We start from the raw sequence: 17,202 nt of genomic DNA on the forward strand, positions 1-17,202 counted from the left end.
TATGCTGTCTAGTATTTAACAGTTCTGGACACCTTACAAAATAAAATAAAAGTATAATAATCATCACCACTATTGTGGAAAAGAAAAAGTCTAGTTCGTTGATATTGCAATACTAGGTGATGCACAAATTGAGGAGAAACAGCTAAAAAAAAATAACAAAATATCGTGATTTGCAAATTGAAGTTCAGCGATTATGGAGGAAGAAATCAACGGTTGTACCAATAGTAATAGGAGCCCTTGGAGCAACATCCAAAGGGCTGCCTAAATACATGGAAATTTTGAACTTATTAGACCTAAATATTCTGACTTTCCCAAAAGAATAACCATACTCAAAACTGCCTATATGAGTTTTGGCAAACTTTTTCGGCACAGAATGCAAATATGGGAACACATGTGAGGGGGAGCACCAAAAACCAGAAGAGCAGCTCCCTGGTGCGGACCCACAAGAACCACAGAAACAGGAAGAGCAGTTACCCGGATGAGCTTCTGGTTTCTGGCGTGCGCATGCGTACCAGTCACCTGGTCTTCCAGTTTCTGTCACTCATGTGCATGCAAAGACCAACTGCCCGGCGCGCATGTGCACGCCAGAACCTGGAAGAGCAATGGGTGATGGCTGGCGTGCCCAAAGAGATGGCTCTTTGTACCACTTCCAGCACATGTGCCATAAATCTGCTATCACGGGCCTATATACTCAGATGCTACAGCTCTTAGGTCCTTGGTTAAGACTTGAACTGTTTTTACCAGTCTCAGAGTGTGAATCAAATTGAAGATTAAATCTTAAATAATAATAATAATATAAAGTATGTGAATAAGAATAGAACAGTGATGTTAAATAGTCTAGAAAAGGATGTCCACTCCTCATCTATAAAAAAGGAAAAGCCAACTTTGACTCCAGTAGCGCTTTATTTCATAATAAGAGTCCTGCCATAGACAATTTCTAACTGGTTGTGCATGCCAAAGATAAACATGGCAGGACCTGCAATAGGTATTTCATTCACGATATGTGAGGGCGGGTGGACTACTTAGTCCTTTTAATCTATTTATTTAGTATATGGCATATCATATATGGACTACCAATATATATTAACATTTCACTTGGGTTAGGAAAATACAATAAAATATAAATGTTAAAAAGATCTATATTCAAATAATAATGTCTAGGCCATCTAACCATTGAAGTGTAACATTGTTTATATTTAAAAAAAATCAGATACTGGACCAATATATGCTCTCAGTTTACAATTAGCCATTATGTGAGCTATAGTTTGTGGGACCCCACAGTCATATATAGTCCTATGATAAAGTACTTCAGCTGAGTTGAGAAGGCCATCAGAATCCAATGAAGATGTTTCAGCAAGGGATTGTGAGAATGGCAACTTAACACAGCCCTATTTATCATTTTTGTTGTCACACTCTGGGCCACTAGCAATTTCCAAACCAACTTTCAAAGGTTACCCCATACAGAGTATATTACAATAATTTCAGGACATAAATCACCAAAACTCAATTCTCTCTTCTCCAGAATGGAGGGGTGATGTAGCAATTCATCAGTGGTTGCAGTTCCTCCACCTTTCAATTATCTGGTATGCTATTTTAGAAACATGTCTTCAAAAAGTGGTCTCAACACTGTAATTGGATGTCAGTTCTGTTCTTTACTTGCTCCTATGAAAGTCAAAGTGATACCCTGGTTAAATATTAAACTATGGCCTGAGAAACCTGATTTCAAATATAGCTTCAGACATGGAAACTTACAGGTGACTTACACGAGGGTCTCTCTCTCTCAGTCCAACCTCTCCAGCAGAGTTGTGAGGATAACATTGGAGGAAGGGGTGCCCCGTTAAATAATCTTGAGCTCATGAACAATCCTGTTGATTATGGAAGAGAGAAACTGAATAAATAAATAAATAAATAAATGGAAGAGAGATGGGGTATTAAATGCAAGAAGTGCATGGAGAACAGAACTGTAGGCTGGATGAAAGTGTTCTCAACTAATTTTTTTCCAATAATCCATTTATCTTTTAAAATATCCAAATGGTTTTAATGAAATAAACTTATTTGATTGCAAAAAGGAAAGAAAAAAAGATGGCATACCTATTCTACCTGGATTTGTGTTTAGGGAAATGAGAAAAAGCAATAATAATGAAAATAATAGTGAATGCCTTTATGGTTTTTTTTAATTATATTTTTGATCGATTCCATTCCAACAAGTTTTTATCATAGCTTAACATGGGCAAATCTTCTTGAATCAATATGCTTCTTTCACACATTCCCCATTACCTGCTGACATTTGGCACGTACTCAAAAAGCTTTTTGCTTTTCATGCAAAAAATATGCTTAATGTGGATTTCCAGATTGTGACGATAGTCCTCTTCTGTAGAGCATTTGGACAAGATATAATTTGGACAGGAACAGATTCATTTTTATAGTTTTAGTTCAGTGTATTGCAATAAATGAAAAATATTCTTGTACAGAGATATTCCTGGAGGAACATTTATAAAGTAGGTAAATAAAAGCAACCTGCTAGATAAGTGATGGTGAACCTTTTGTGGCTCGTGTGCCAAAAGCAGGGGGAGTGGGGGGTAGTGCATAGGCATGCCACACCCATAATGCTATGCGCACAACCCCAGCACACATATGCGCACGACCAGCACTCCCCCCCCCCATTTTTGGCGTGCTTCTTTTGCCCTCCCCAGGCTCCAAGAGCTTTATAGGAGCCTGGGGAGGCCAAAAACAGCCCCCCGCACCCTCAGAGGCCGTCCAGATGCTTCAGGAGCTTCCCTGAAGCCTCCAGAGCGCGAAAAGGTGGCCCTAAGGGCAAACTGGAAGTTCAGGAATGGGCTTCCCTGAAGGCTCCAGAGGGCAAAGAATGATCCTACGAGCAAACCAGAAGTGATTCCCCGCTCCCCGCACAGAGTACGCTCTGTGGTTGTGGACCAGCTGCCGGAAGAACATACTCCCACAACCATAGAGCATAGTCCCAGAGTGGCCACTGCCAGAAGACTCAGCAGCCTACCTCCATGGTTTGGAAGCTGCAGAAAAAGCCATGCTGGGACTGCGGCGGCAGTGACAGCGGAGGTGCCCTGATTCTGCAGGGTGAGTTGGGCAAGGGCATCATGAGGCACCCCTCTCAACACCCCTCTCCAGCTCTGCAGAATGCCATTCACTCACCTAGGGGCATTCCAAAGGCACCAAGCAGCAGAAACCAAGGTAGTGGTGAACAGGCACTCATGCTGCTTGGCAATACCCCTAGGTCAGTGAATTGTGCTGTGCTCGGCTGGAAAGGGGGTTTGCTGGGTGGCTGCTCCTGAGTGTGGTCACTTCATGGCTGCTGTGTTGCACTGTTGTGACAGCGCAACACAGCCGTTTGCCCCTGAGGCTGTGCCCAGCTCTTTGGGAGCCCGCTCGCAAGAGAGCAGCGCCTGGCAACCCCCCCCTTCAGCTGGTCACAGCACTACTCACCAACCTAGTGGTATCTTGAAGGTGTCAAGCAACACAAGCACCTTTGTCCCCCGGTTCCTGCGGCTTGGTGCCTTTGGGATACCGCTAGGTTGGTGAGCGGCATTCTGCCTGGCTGGGGGGAAGGTCTCCAGAGAGCTTATTTTGGGGGGGGAGGGGTTATATTTTTGCTCTCCCGAAAAATGTGGCATGGTCTTATTTTCAGATCATGTCATATTGTTGGGAAAACACAGTAGTACCATGATGGTGAACCTATGGCAAACGTGCCACAGGTGGCACGCAGAGCCATTTGTCAGGGCACGCGAGGTGTTGCCCTGTCAGCTGGCCAGCACGCATATATGTGCTGGCCAGCTGACTTCGGCTTTCTTTTGACGCCATTTTTCGCCTTCAGGGGCCTTCAGGAGGCTTCCCTAAAGGCTCCAGAGGGCAAAAACCAGCCCTATGAGCAAACCAGAAGTGACTTCCGGTTTGTCCGTAGGGCCAATTTTGACCTCCGGAGTACTCAGGGGCCTTCAGGAGGCTTCCCTGAAGGCTCCAGAGGGTGAAAAACCACCCCTACAGACAAACTCGAAATTCGGGAACAGACTTCCAGTTTGCTCGCAGGACCATTTTTCGCCCTCTGGAGCCTTCAAGATAAACTGGAAGTCTGATGGGGAGCGATGATCCCCACAGCCTGGAACAGCTGATCAGTGGTATTCCGGGAGGCCAATCCAACTGCCAATCAGCTGCTTGTGCTGAAGCTGAGCAGGCTGTTTGCTGCAAGGAGGCAAATTGCTGGGAGGCAGAGGCAGATTTTTTTTCTTGTTTTCCTCTCCAAAAGTTAGGTGCGTCTTAAACTTGGGAGCATCTTATAATCTGAAAAATATGGTACCTATATACCATCTAGAACTAATCCTTGAGTGAACTTGGTGGGGGGAAACTGATAACTAAACAGCATCAGATATTTCTGCATCCCAGATGGTGTTACCTAACACCATGTATCCATCTGAACTGAGAGTAAGATAGAGCTTTGAAAAAGTAAGCTAGGCCAATTTTAAGAAATGAAGTTTTCAACAGAGTGAATAAGGGATATAATCCGAAACCTTTAAAGTTTATTTGTTTATTAAATTCATATGCCACCCATCTTACTATCCAAACCAACTTTAGATATAAAAATATATGTGCAAGAGAGCTGTCTAAGTAGATGGAAATTCCATTCATTTTTCCTCACTCTTCCTCACACAACCAGAGAAGCATGTTCCTGCTTCCTTTTGTTCCTGGATGCCTTGGAGATGATTTACTGTAACATTTCACATTATCAGGAAGCAGCGACAATGATGGGTACACCCATAGTGCTTAATTATTGTAAAAGATTATTTGGCTTAGTTATGAATTCTATGAAATCATCCGCTGCAAACTTGTTTTATAGCTTAGCATTCTGGCTAAGCCAAAACTGAAGAATCAGAACAATGAATATTTGAAACAGAACAGAACAGAAGAGAACAGAACAGAAGAGAACAGAACAGAACAGAACAGAACAGAACAGAATAGAATAGAATAGAATAGAATTCTTCTTTGGCCAAGTGTGATTTGTCACAAGGCATTTGTCTTCTGTGCATAAGCTCTCAATGTGCATAAAAGCTATAAGTGATAAATCATGATCATAGTCATCATAAAAATACAGTCCTCATAAATCAAAAGGTACAACCCTTAGCGACAGTCATAGGATACTAAATAAGCAAATATTTGTACTAAATAAGTATAAGGATATACTAAATAAGGATACTAAACAAGCATTGTTCACCCAAAGTCTGGTAAGTTAAACAAAGAGACAAATCATACATGCACAGATAACATTTTTCCCCTTTTAGATCGCATTGTTCTTCCAAATGATTGAAAATGCCCTGTCTTCTCCCCCTCCCCCTCCTTGTTACATCACAAGTTTAATGTTGACATAGTCATGATGGTTAGACTAGAAGCAAGGAACCCAGGATCTTAGCGCATCCTTGACCCTGGAAGCTCAGTTTGATGGCCTTGAGTCAGACACTTTCTCCCAGCCTGACTTACTTCACAGGGTTGTAGATATAGGGAAAAAGAGAAGAGGGAGCACTACTACTACTACTACTACTACTACTACTACTACTACTACTACTACTACTACATCATCATCATCATCATCATCATCATCATCATCATCATCATCATCATCACTACTATTGTTAAGTATTATAAGAAAGATAGCAGCAGAAACACCGATAATCTATCTCAGCAATATAGCTGAAAGATAACTATATAGAGAAAAATGTATAAATATTGCCTGTCCAGCAAGTCCTCTTAAAAAGCAAACTGTTGCTTTGGAGTCCATGATAATATGGGGTCCATATATTATGAAGATTAGTGGGGACCCTGTCCCAATTAGTAAAAGGTAAAGGTTCCCCTCGGACATATGCGCTAGTCATTTCCGACTCTAGGGGCGGTGCTCATCTCCGCTCCAAAGTCAAAGAGCCAGCGCTGTCCGAAGATGTCTTCGTGGTCATGTGGCCGGCATGACTTGATGCCGAAGGTGCACGGAATGCAGTTACCTTCCCACCAGAGGTGGTTCCTATTTTGATACTTGCATTTTTACATGTTTTTGAACTACTAGGTTGGCAGAGGCTGGGATAAGTAAAGGGAGCTCACTCTGTTACACATTGCTAGGGATTTGAACCGCTGAACTGCTGACCTTTCTGATCGACAAGCTCAGCGTCTTACCCACTGAGCCACCGTGTCCAACGTCTCTCAGCTATCATTTTAATAGTATGATGTTTCTTTTTTCTTTGTCACAAATAATCAGTGGCAATTGTGAAAGCCCAGTTGATTTTAGTGAGGTATAAAAGAGTCCTAATAAGAGAGTCCAATTTACCATCTACAATTAACCTATAGAATTTTCTGCATTAGGTATAAAAATGATCACAACTTCAATGGATTTTAAAAAAGGACTGGATAAATTCATGATATTTAACTTATCAACAGTTAGGAATTTTAATGTATTACTGCCTGCAGAACCCCTGGGGCAGACAGTTAATATCAGTTCTAGGGATAAACAGTGGAAATGGATATCACGCTCTGATTCGTGTTTGTGGGCTTACAAATGAACCTAATTGGGGATTATATGAGACAAATGTTGAAACCAGCAGGTTGTTTTCTATATTTTTGTGTCTTTTTATTGAGTTGGAGTTCTTAATTTATTTTTCTACAGGAGCAATTATCCAAACATACTTCATGTCTTTACTCCAATAGATCTGCCATGAACTTCCAATGTGTTGTAGCTTCCAGTCTAATGGTCACCAAGAGAGAATTTATTACCCCTTATGACTGCTTTTTCTATAATGCTGGTCTTTTACAACAGAGAAAAGAAATAAGTCATCACAACAAATAACTTTCCTCTTTTATGCCTCCTGTGAAAAACATGGGGCCAAAGCATCACACCAAAAAAGTCATTCAAGCCAAATCTCATATGTCTTTTCATTTTTTTCCCCCAGCGTCACAGAGCAGCATTTTCTTTATTTATGTGAAGAGGGGCCATGACCTTGCTAACAGGGTTAATATCAGCCTGACGTGGTTAAATTCCCCCTTTTCCTCCAGGCAGCTCATCACAATGTTGAAATTCATCCAAAGTAGAAAAGCCTGAGAAACAAGACAGGAAGCCAAACACTGTCTAGGGAAAAACCCATCCTCTCTAAGCTAAAGGGTGTAACTCATCCTTGAAACGTGAATTATAGATAATGAGAAAGAAAATCGTTTTAAGGAAATCACGTGACTTTTTCTGAATATTTTCTAAATATGGTGTGTTTCAAATTCTTTGCACATTACTTTCAGTTAGCCCTATAGGAAGTTAGCACCCACCCCTCTCCTAGAAATATGAAATATTTTAGGAAATATTAAAAAAGCAGACTATTATATTTCCCCGGATGAGAAATGGAGAAACATGTTTTTTAGGCAAGAAACAGACTCACTCTGAATAGCCCCACCCTCCTAAATAGCCCACAGCTGATGCCTGCACTTAAAAGATAGAGAGATAGCTAGGTCTATGCATAGGCAAATGCCCTCACCCAAGACCCAACAAATGTAGGATGAGCCCTCTACCCATCTCACCACGTAGTATCTGGGGAGATTACATCACCTAGCAAGGCTCAACCAAGCCTGGGACTCAGGACAGCCTACAGAGTTGCCCCTGCATGGCCCATGGGAGTCTGACAACCAATCAGAATACAAACTCAAATTCAAAAGCCCAGAGAGGGTATAAAACTCAGGCACTCTCAGCATCTCTTCCCATTTTTTTTCTTCACCCAACATCTTCAAGGCAGGTGATTCTGTCCACCATTTAAACCATATTTCCAAACAGCCACCATGTTTCCAGTGTCTTTCTCCCCACTTGGAACTGAATCCAGAAGGACATTTCTTCCAACAGCCCTAAGATAATCTTCCCTCCTTTCTCCCTGAATATAGAAGTATTCTCCTTATGAAAACAAGATATGATGAAGATCTGCATTTGATTAATGCTATGCTTGAGTTGAGAAGAAAGACAAGTGTTTTGTGATGGCTCTCCTCCTTTCTCTGTGGTAGGTTTCAGGTCATGTTGGGGAGGGAGGAAAGGCAGAGTAAGCCCGAGGTATAGGGTGCCTCCTTGCCCAGATCTTTCCTTGTTCCTCTTCAATATCTACATCAGACTACTGGGAAAGGCAGCGTGGAATGTGGAATCTTCAATATACTGATGATAACCAGTTATACATATCCCATGCTATAGTAACGCTAAGCAGTATTGGCAGAATGCATGGGACCATAAGGTATGGATAGACAAGAACCAGCTTTGATTCAAACTGAACTTTTGGCTCTGGGTGTTTGGCTTCTTGGATCTGGTGAAGTTCCTCTTCGTTTATTGCTGGACTTGCATTCCCATTGAAGAGAGCTATTGTGCAACTTAGGGGACTTCCTGGACTATTCACTCTTGCTTGAGGAGAAATGGCAGCTAGGGGGACCTTTACACACATTCATTTTGTGCAGATATTGCAGCTTTTTCCAGACCATGAAGCTTTACAGTTACTCCACGCCCTACTCATTTCTATTGGATTACTGCAACGCACTCTGAATGGAGCTGCCCTTGAAGACCATGAGCTTGTTACTGTGGTTGTTGCTTCAATTACATGCTTCTGGCCATCATCTTCACTTTTCTCCATGTGGTCATACCTGGAGGTTTGCACCTGACCTTTCTTTCTTTAATACTGCATCCAAAAATACCATACATTGGTCTGCTATAATGCCCTGCCTTCTTCTGAGGGGTTGAGGCAACATGCCCAAGGACAGAGATTCCTAAAGAGAAACATCTCTACCCATGTGGTGATGAGGACATCAAAAATCTGACTCATGTCCTGCTTTTTAATAGAAATATTTGGATTATATATTTTCCCACAACCCAACATTTAGGCAAGACTGAGGATGGCCACCTCATTTCCCTACCAGCTGACCAGAAAGTGGAGATCGCAGGTAGTGCAGCTTTGTTCTGTAGACTGCCTATTGGGGAACATATAGGATTGCATCAAGTGGGATAAGTCTAAATATTGTTTATACTAGCAAATTTTACATGTGCTTCAGTGGTGGGTTCCTACTGATTCAGACCAGTTCGACCGAACCGGTAGTGGTTTGGTGGCCTGGGTCACTGCAACCGGCAGCGACCCAGGCCTGCCACGCCCCCGAACCAGTTCCCCTAGCAGCACCATCTTGTTTTTTTGGTTTTGCACATGCATAGAATTGCACTGCGCAAGCACACACATAGCAGGCACATGAGCAAACCGGCAGTAGTGCCTGCTGGACCCAACCCCTGGTGTGCTTTGATATATTGTTTTAATGATTTTTTTTATTTTGACAGTTTGTTATTTTTATTTTCCAGTTATGTGTCGTGATTATTCTCATTGTAATAATTTAAAACAATTATTCTACTAGCAACCATTTTGTAAGGCTGAGAAAGCAAGCTGCCAATAATGAAAGCAGATGTCCTATCTAGAGTTTTGTGCGCATCGAAACACCACCATCTAGTGGAAAGATTTTAATCTTGGCTGATTATGTAATCCACATAAGAGTAATCACCTTAAACCCAGGCACCAAAAAAAAGTTCTTTCAAAGTAGGTAGAAAAAGTAGGTCATTGCCTTTGGAGAAAATAAGTCTGCCAGGCTTAAATATATCTATTCTGTTTTTATCCCGCCACATGGTTCTTTGCCTGGAGTTCGATATTACAGAAAAGGGAAGATGGAACTAAAATTTGGATCTGATCCAGTGGTGGGATTCAATTTTTTTACTACTGGTTCTGTGGCCATGGCTTGGTGGGAGTGGCAGGGGAAGGTTACTGCAAAATCCCCATTCCCTCCTGATCAGCTGGGACTCGGGAGACAGAGAATAGATGGGGGCAGGGCCAGTCAGAGGTGGTATTTACCGGTTCTCTGAACTACTCAAAATGTGCACTTCCAGTTTTCCAGAACTGGTCAGAACCTGCTGGATGCCACCTCTAATCTGGTCTACAAAGTCCAAGGTTCAAGTCCATCTTTACCCCTTCTCCTATTCTCTCCCATCTCCACTGCAGTGATATCAGCAGTAGGACATGATTGTGAAGAACCTATCAACCCAGTGACTTGGGGAATTTAATGACAGAACTCTAGAGTTCCCCTTGGTCAAAAACTTGAATGAGCAAAAAGAATATTCCACAATATGCTGGTTATCTCTCACTAGAGATAACCAGTGAGATTAGAAGGTGGGGGACAAAGTTTGCTTTGCTTCTGCTCTTTCATGTTTAGGTCATCCCAGGAGATTGCATGGCAACACAAAGTTTGACAACCCCTTTTGATTTAGAATTTTAGATCAATCAACATATGTCTTAACTCCAGCCTGCAGTCGTCATGTGATTAACTTCCTTTTGCTTTTATGCTACTGTCCAGTTCACTTGGGCCTGAAGTATCCAAGGTGAGTGCATAGAGAAAGCTGCACTTGTTGCCAGATATAATTCAAACAATCAAATGCACAGTACTAGGATATCTTTTACTGCTGAAACCTGCCCACTTTCAGACCTTCCTTATTGCTCATGGCCCCACAACTGTGATTTTATTGTGTACTTTATACTGTATTATATGTAATTTTTATTGCAGATTTTTATTTTTATTTATGTTCATCAGAGGCACAAATCTGAAGCTCTAGAGCACAAGGAGCATCTGGGGGCTTCAGTTGTTTTCAGTCCCAACCACTATGGGCAATCACACGAGTTGCATGCCAATGATTTCTAAATCTTGTGATTGATGTGGATGGTTGTTGTTCCCATTTTTAAAAATCTAACATTTATTTGTTTTCTCTGCATTGCAATAAACCAGGGATGGGCAAACCTGCAGATCTGGAGGCATATGCAACTCTGGCATCACTTTCTTCCCCAGAGCCTAGGAATCCGGTCTCAGTACATCAGTGAATTTTTGTGGCAGAATTATTCAAAGCTGTCAGGACAGGCTTCTATCATTTTGAGATCAGTAACACAGAAACATAGCACACATTTTAAAGTAGGTTTAACACAATCTATAAATAAATATCCCCATCCTCCTGCCCAGAAAAAAAGGTGGGGGGAATCCTATTCTCCCATCCAATTTATATATCATTGCTCTGCCCAGTGTGGTTCTTGCTGTAAGGACATTTCTGCATGCATTGTATGCTTCTTCAAACATTTAGCAAAATTGCTTACTCAAAGATATTGCATGTAAGATAAAGTTTCCCCTCACACATATGTGCTAGTCATTCCCGACTCTAGGGGACGAGCCAGCGCCGTCCAAAGACGTCTCCATGGTCATGTGGCCAACATGACTAAACACTGAAGGCGCACGGAACGCTGTTACCTACCCACCAAAGGTGGTCCCTATTTTTCTACTTGCATTTTTTAACATGCTTTTGAACTGCTAGGTTGACAGAAGCTGGGACAAGTAACGGGAGCTCATCCTGTTACGTGGCACTAGGGATTCAAATCGCCGAACTGCTGACCTTTCTGATCAACAAGCTTTCTTATTTTCCTGCAGACGTTTCAATACCCAAACTAGGTAACATCATCAGTGCCTGAGAACATAGGAAAACAAACCTATCAGGACGAGATTCAGCAGTGCATCTGCATTTAAAAGACACAGGCCACTCTTTTGAAGACAGCAAAGTCCACATTTTGGACAAAGAGGACCACTGGTTTGAAAGAGGAGTTAAAGAGGCCATCTATGTCACAACTGAATAGCCCTCACTCAACAGAGGGAGAGGGATACGACACCACTCTACAACACAGTCCTTTCAACAGTTCCAAGAAGGCTCCACGCCACTTTGCACCACTCACGTGACTCTGATGACACAGATAAACCTCCAGGTGACCTTAGCGACCCACTAAAAGAATGCAAATGTCAGCTGTCTGCGAGGAATATAAATCCATCCATTCCCCACCATCCCATCAGAGCTGAAGAAGCTTCTTGGATGAGAAGCGAAACGTCTTCAATGAACCAGAAAGTCCAGTTGCCTTTTGAAAAGCACCTTTGGGATGATCATCCTTGCTGATGATGTTACCTAATTTGGCTAATGAAACATCTGCAAGAAAATAACCATGATCAGAGACTACCAAGGGCCTGTCATGTCAACCCTGAGCTACAAATATTCGTCTTTATTAGTAAAATAGGTTGGCTGTGCAAAATCTGGGGTTCCTCTGTGTTTGCCAGTTCTCCTGTTTGTATATGGTACCATATTGGCTTTGGAGGAGCCAATATTCCATTTGTGATGTTGCTATCAATGTATTATGTGTCCTAGGAGCCCGGAGAATTTTCCAAGTTTTTTAAAATAAGACCCAACTCTTTGCCTGGTATTCGGCATCATTTCGGGGAATCAAAACTGAAACTATGGCATGCTCTGACATTCTTATACCCTATTTTGGAGAAAAGCTTACAGAACTTTTACATGAGGTCATCCTTTCCATGCCTGCTGAAAAAACATCTATTATGGACCAATGAGAGATTAAAAGAAGAAAGCTGTAAATCTCAAGTACAAAAACAATCCTCCTTTTTTGCAAGTTCACTGCTCTGTTTTAAACCATGAGAGACACAGGTCTGATTTAGGGCAAGGGAGTGAAAACTAAGCCAAATGACATCATGCTTTTATATCTGGTATCAGCAACTAAAGACCAATTGTGAAATGTGGGATTTTTGGAGAGGAGTTATTAAGAAACTTAGCCAAGTTCTTTCCTCGCTTTTGATTTCAAATGTGCAGGATGTCAGCAACATTTAAGCAACACGTTTTACTGATGGCAGTCCCCAGCTAAGCTTGACTTATGTTGAAAAGTAGGGTCACATTGGTTAGCACCAGGATGGGAGACCACCATAAAATCCCATAATTGTTGGCTAGAGTGGAAACTTGGGGGGAAAAAAACCTGGAAGACATTTTTATATCATTGCCAAAAGAAGAACATGGGCACCTGTGTAATCACTAGAAGTTGAACTTGGCTAAAAGAAGAGTTTATTTTGCAAGGGTTAGATGTACTAAGACTAGAAAGGCAATTTTTATTTATTTTTTGCTCAATCATTACAATACAATCAGAGAAAACAGATATTCAGGGTACTTCTACACGAGTTCTTTGTAGAATTCAAAAACAGTTCAAAGTCTGCTGCACTTCAGGATTGACTTAGCTGGGAACTGAAGAATTATCTTGCCCAATGGGACCAGCCCAACCCACACATTCTGGCAGAATTGGCCTTCCGTGGATCTCATTAGCCAAGGAATTTTGGCTGGTGGGGTCTAGGAGAAGAGGTTTTTGTACCATGGCTTGGGGCATCCTGCCAGGTCCACTCCCAAATTCTGGTCTTCCAAAAGGACCTAAAGATCTGGTTCTGCCAGTTGGCCTGGGGCCCCAATGGAGATGCTTTAGGCTGGAGGTGAAGGCACCACCCTGACTCCATGCAAAACCTTGGTTATTAGATGATTTAATTCTTGTAATTTTAACCATTCCTGTATTTATCATTGTTTCATACTGCTATTTTTATTGCAAAGTAAGCTGCATATAGTCACTCTGGCCAGTAAGATGAGCAGCATGTAAATTAATAAATTCATTAATAAACCATTAATGTATTACTAGCTTCAATGCAATGTGTATGAAATGACATCAAAAAATATTGTCTTTGCTCATGAAGCACTTCAACTCCAGTTTGTGGAAATGTTGTTCCCCATTGATGGCCATTTAGCTCTGTTCTCCCCAATCAACCCTCTATATCAGGGGTGTCACACTTAAGGCGTGGGGGTGAGATCCAACCCATGGGGTGTTTAGATCTGGCCCACGGGACCGCCCTAGAAACAGCAAAGGACCGGCCTGCAGTTCCTCTGTCAGCAAAAATTGAGCTCGGCAGGGCAGCCTTCCCGAGCTCCATTTTCACTATCAGTGGGTTGTAGGAAGCCATCACAGCTGAAAATGGAGCTCGGGAGCCCATTTTCGCTGGCAGAGTGCTTGGGCCACCACAGGCGCCCCCGACACAAGTGATGTCGAGTTGGCCATGCCCACCATAAACATGTTCATCCTGGCCACACCCATTCTGGCCCCCCAAAGTCAAACACAACTCTGATGCGGCCCTTAATGAAAGTGAGTTTGACATCCCACCCCTGCTCTATATTGACTATCTGGTAGACATGAATTCTATCTAAAGGGGAAGAGGCTGGTTATTTTCAGTTTTCTGAACTGAAAAGTAGGCAGAAAATATGGTAATAAAGAAGTGTTGCCCAATATCTCCCAAATTTTACCACTATCTGAACCATGTTTATTTTTCTAATTGCATAAATTAAAAATATATCCAATACTTTTATATTTTTGTTTCCAATCTCAGTGTGAATATACTGAACAAAAGGAAGTTATTTTATATTAAATCATAATCGATACCAGTTTTCTCCAATCTGATACCTTCCTGAGATGCTGGACTTTGGTTCCATTTCTCTAATTAGCACATACTGGAGTTGGAATCCGACAGATTTTGGAGTATACAGTAGTAAATGGAGGAAATCCTATGTCAGGCCTGCCGCCATCTTTTCTTTTGGGTCTTTGGCCTGCCAGACTTTCTATTATTCTGCTATGCATTTTCTATGGTAGGAAAATTGAGGGGGGAATGTAAGAAGTCACATACTATATAGCCACAACAAAATTCTTTCTAGAAAGCCAAGGTCATCCTTCATCTCTGCACCTCTGCACCTGACCGGAATTGGATGGGTGGAACTGCCAGCATGGCAGTGGGAGATTGGACGATGTGATGGACTTGTGGGTGTGGGGACAAGATCTTGAACTTTCAACTAGATGGGGAAAACCGGGAAGCTTTCAGGTTTGGGTTTTCCCAGATGTGCCAACAACTCTTAATAAATTGGAACTTTGAGCAATACTTTGCCTTGGACTCTGATTTACTTTTGGGTGCTATTTAGAACGCTAACACCCTATGCATAAAAGTCACTGAAAGATTACAGGGAGGGCAGAAGAGTTACAGCAATGCAAATATTTTAAGTGAAAGGTAGAGCCACATAAGGTAGAGTCACATTTTCAGACTAGAGCAGGAGTGTCCAACTTTGACAACTTTAGGATTTATGGACTTTAATTTGCAGAATTCCACAGATTTTAAAGTTGCCAATGTTGGACACCCTTGGACTAGAGAATGGGTGTCAAACTTGTGGTGTCACATTGTCATCACATGATGTATCACAACAATTTCTCCCTTCGCGGAGCTGGGTTGGGTGTGGCCTTTGCGTGATGCATCTGGCCCGCGAGCCACCGGTTTGATGCCCCTGGGCTAGAGGATGTAAGGGGAGGGAGTTCATATGATCATGTCTTTGAGTTACAACGCACAGACAATAGAAGACTGATAAAATCACTCTTTGAAATCAACAGAGAAACAAATGAACTGATCACAAACAAATTACAACATTTAAAAATGGACTATGTAACAATGGAAATAGTAAAAGAAAAATAAATTTAAAAAGCATCAGTTCTTTTCTCTTTGCATTCCCTTCTCTCTATAAATATGTATATATAAATATACACAGCCCCACCAATCCTAGCTTCTGAAGATGTACTACACATGCACTGTAATGTTCAGCAGGTTCAAATGCTCATTATACCACCCCATAGGCAGGAAAGAACCATGATTCTACGGCAGAAAATATACCTTCCTTGCAAAAATCGCAGGCGCTGTTGTGTCCACTTATAACTGCCCTTGTGTGGTACATCACTGAATTGCAGATGGCAACTACAGACTGAGTCCACTCATACAGTGGATACTGCTCCTCCTGAAAAGGAATACACAACATTGCTTAATCAAGATCTTCCATATCTTCTTCAGATCCAGGTCTTCAAGTGTCCTTGATTCCTCTGTAATGGTCCCTTTTTCTTGCTCCTTGGCCCTGTTTCCAAAGCAGTGGAGCAACAGGTTGGACTAGAAGACCTCCAAGGTCCTTTTAACTGTATTGTTCTGTGTTCTATGTCTGCCTTGAGAATTCTGACACTGGTTTCAATTATTAAATTGATCCTGTATTTCCTTGGTTTACCTTAACTATCATGGCCCAGCTCTAATACAGTATCTGACAAAACAGATCCAGATAATTGGGGATTTTTCTCTTCCTGAATGTGATGCACAACACTTAACTAGACAACACTTCATATATGACATTCCTAACTTTTCTGGCAGTGCACTACAATCATCAGATATAAATTAGCAGGATTTTCTCCATGCTTAATTGATATAAACAGTACTGTTTTCACAAGGGTATCTCCCCTTTTGTGGCAAAATAGTATCCAAGCATTTAAATATGCTTTGCTTAAGGCAGAGGTCAGTTATTTTTACAGATGCCAGATACCGCTGTATGATTTAATGCAATGTTGCAGGCCTCAAAAAGTAATTTTCAAAAACTGAATGTAAAAAAAATGCCCCAAATTTCATGGGATTGTGATGTCTCCTTTGGACGACTCCTCTGACTTTTCCTCGGAGGCCGGCTCGAGGGGGAACGAGCACATTCCTGGCACATCAGGAACGGGGTTAATTAATGACTCTCAACTGCCAGCTGAAAGAGATTTACAGGCCTCGGCTGGGGACAGCTTGCAGGTCAGTGAAGAGGACGGGGAGGTGCTGCCTCCCATGGTGGATCTCAGAACAGGCAGGGCAGAGATAAGACAACAGCAATAGAAATCTGCCAGATTACTCGGGAGAAGGCCCCATCCGCCTTGATGGGCGGCACCAGAAAGCTATTTATCATGGCAGGCAGAGGGAGGCCTTGCCGGGAACAACATGTTTGGTTTATGGACGTGTGTGTTTGTTCCGTGTGCTCTGTGGATGTACTTTCGGTTTTGCTTGGTGGATTTAAGTTTGTTTAGTGAGTTTACTTGTTGGAGCAACTTTCCATTTGCTTTGTGGACTATTGGTCATTGCCCTGTGGACTAATCTTGGCCTGGTTGTGCATGGCTTTATTTGGGAGAGTTCTGAGGCCGGATGAAGGGAGCTGCTGGGGAATATTAATAAAACTCTCTATAAACCACACTTAAGCATGTGTATCAGTGGTGGGATTCAAAAAAATTTATTACCGGTTCTGTGGGCGTGGCTTGGTGGGCAGGGGAAGGATACTGTAAAATCTCCATTCCCTCCCCACTCCAGGGGAAGGTTACTGCAGAATCCCCATTTCCTCCTGATCAGCTGGGATTCAGGGGTAGGGCCAGTCAGAGGTGG

The sequence above is a fragment of the Thamnophis sirtalis genome, unplaced genomic scaffold, assembly GCF_051295495.1.
Source record: "Thamnophis sirtalis isolate CommonGarterSnake01/CBP01778 unplaced genomic scaffold, rThaSir2_p1.2 scaffold_1, whole genome shotgun sequence".
In the NCBI taxonomy this organism is placed as follows: Eukaryota; Metazoa; Chordata; class Lepidosauria; order Squamata; family Natricidae; genus Thamnophis; species Thamnophis sirtalis.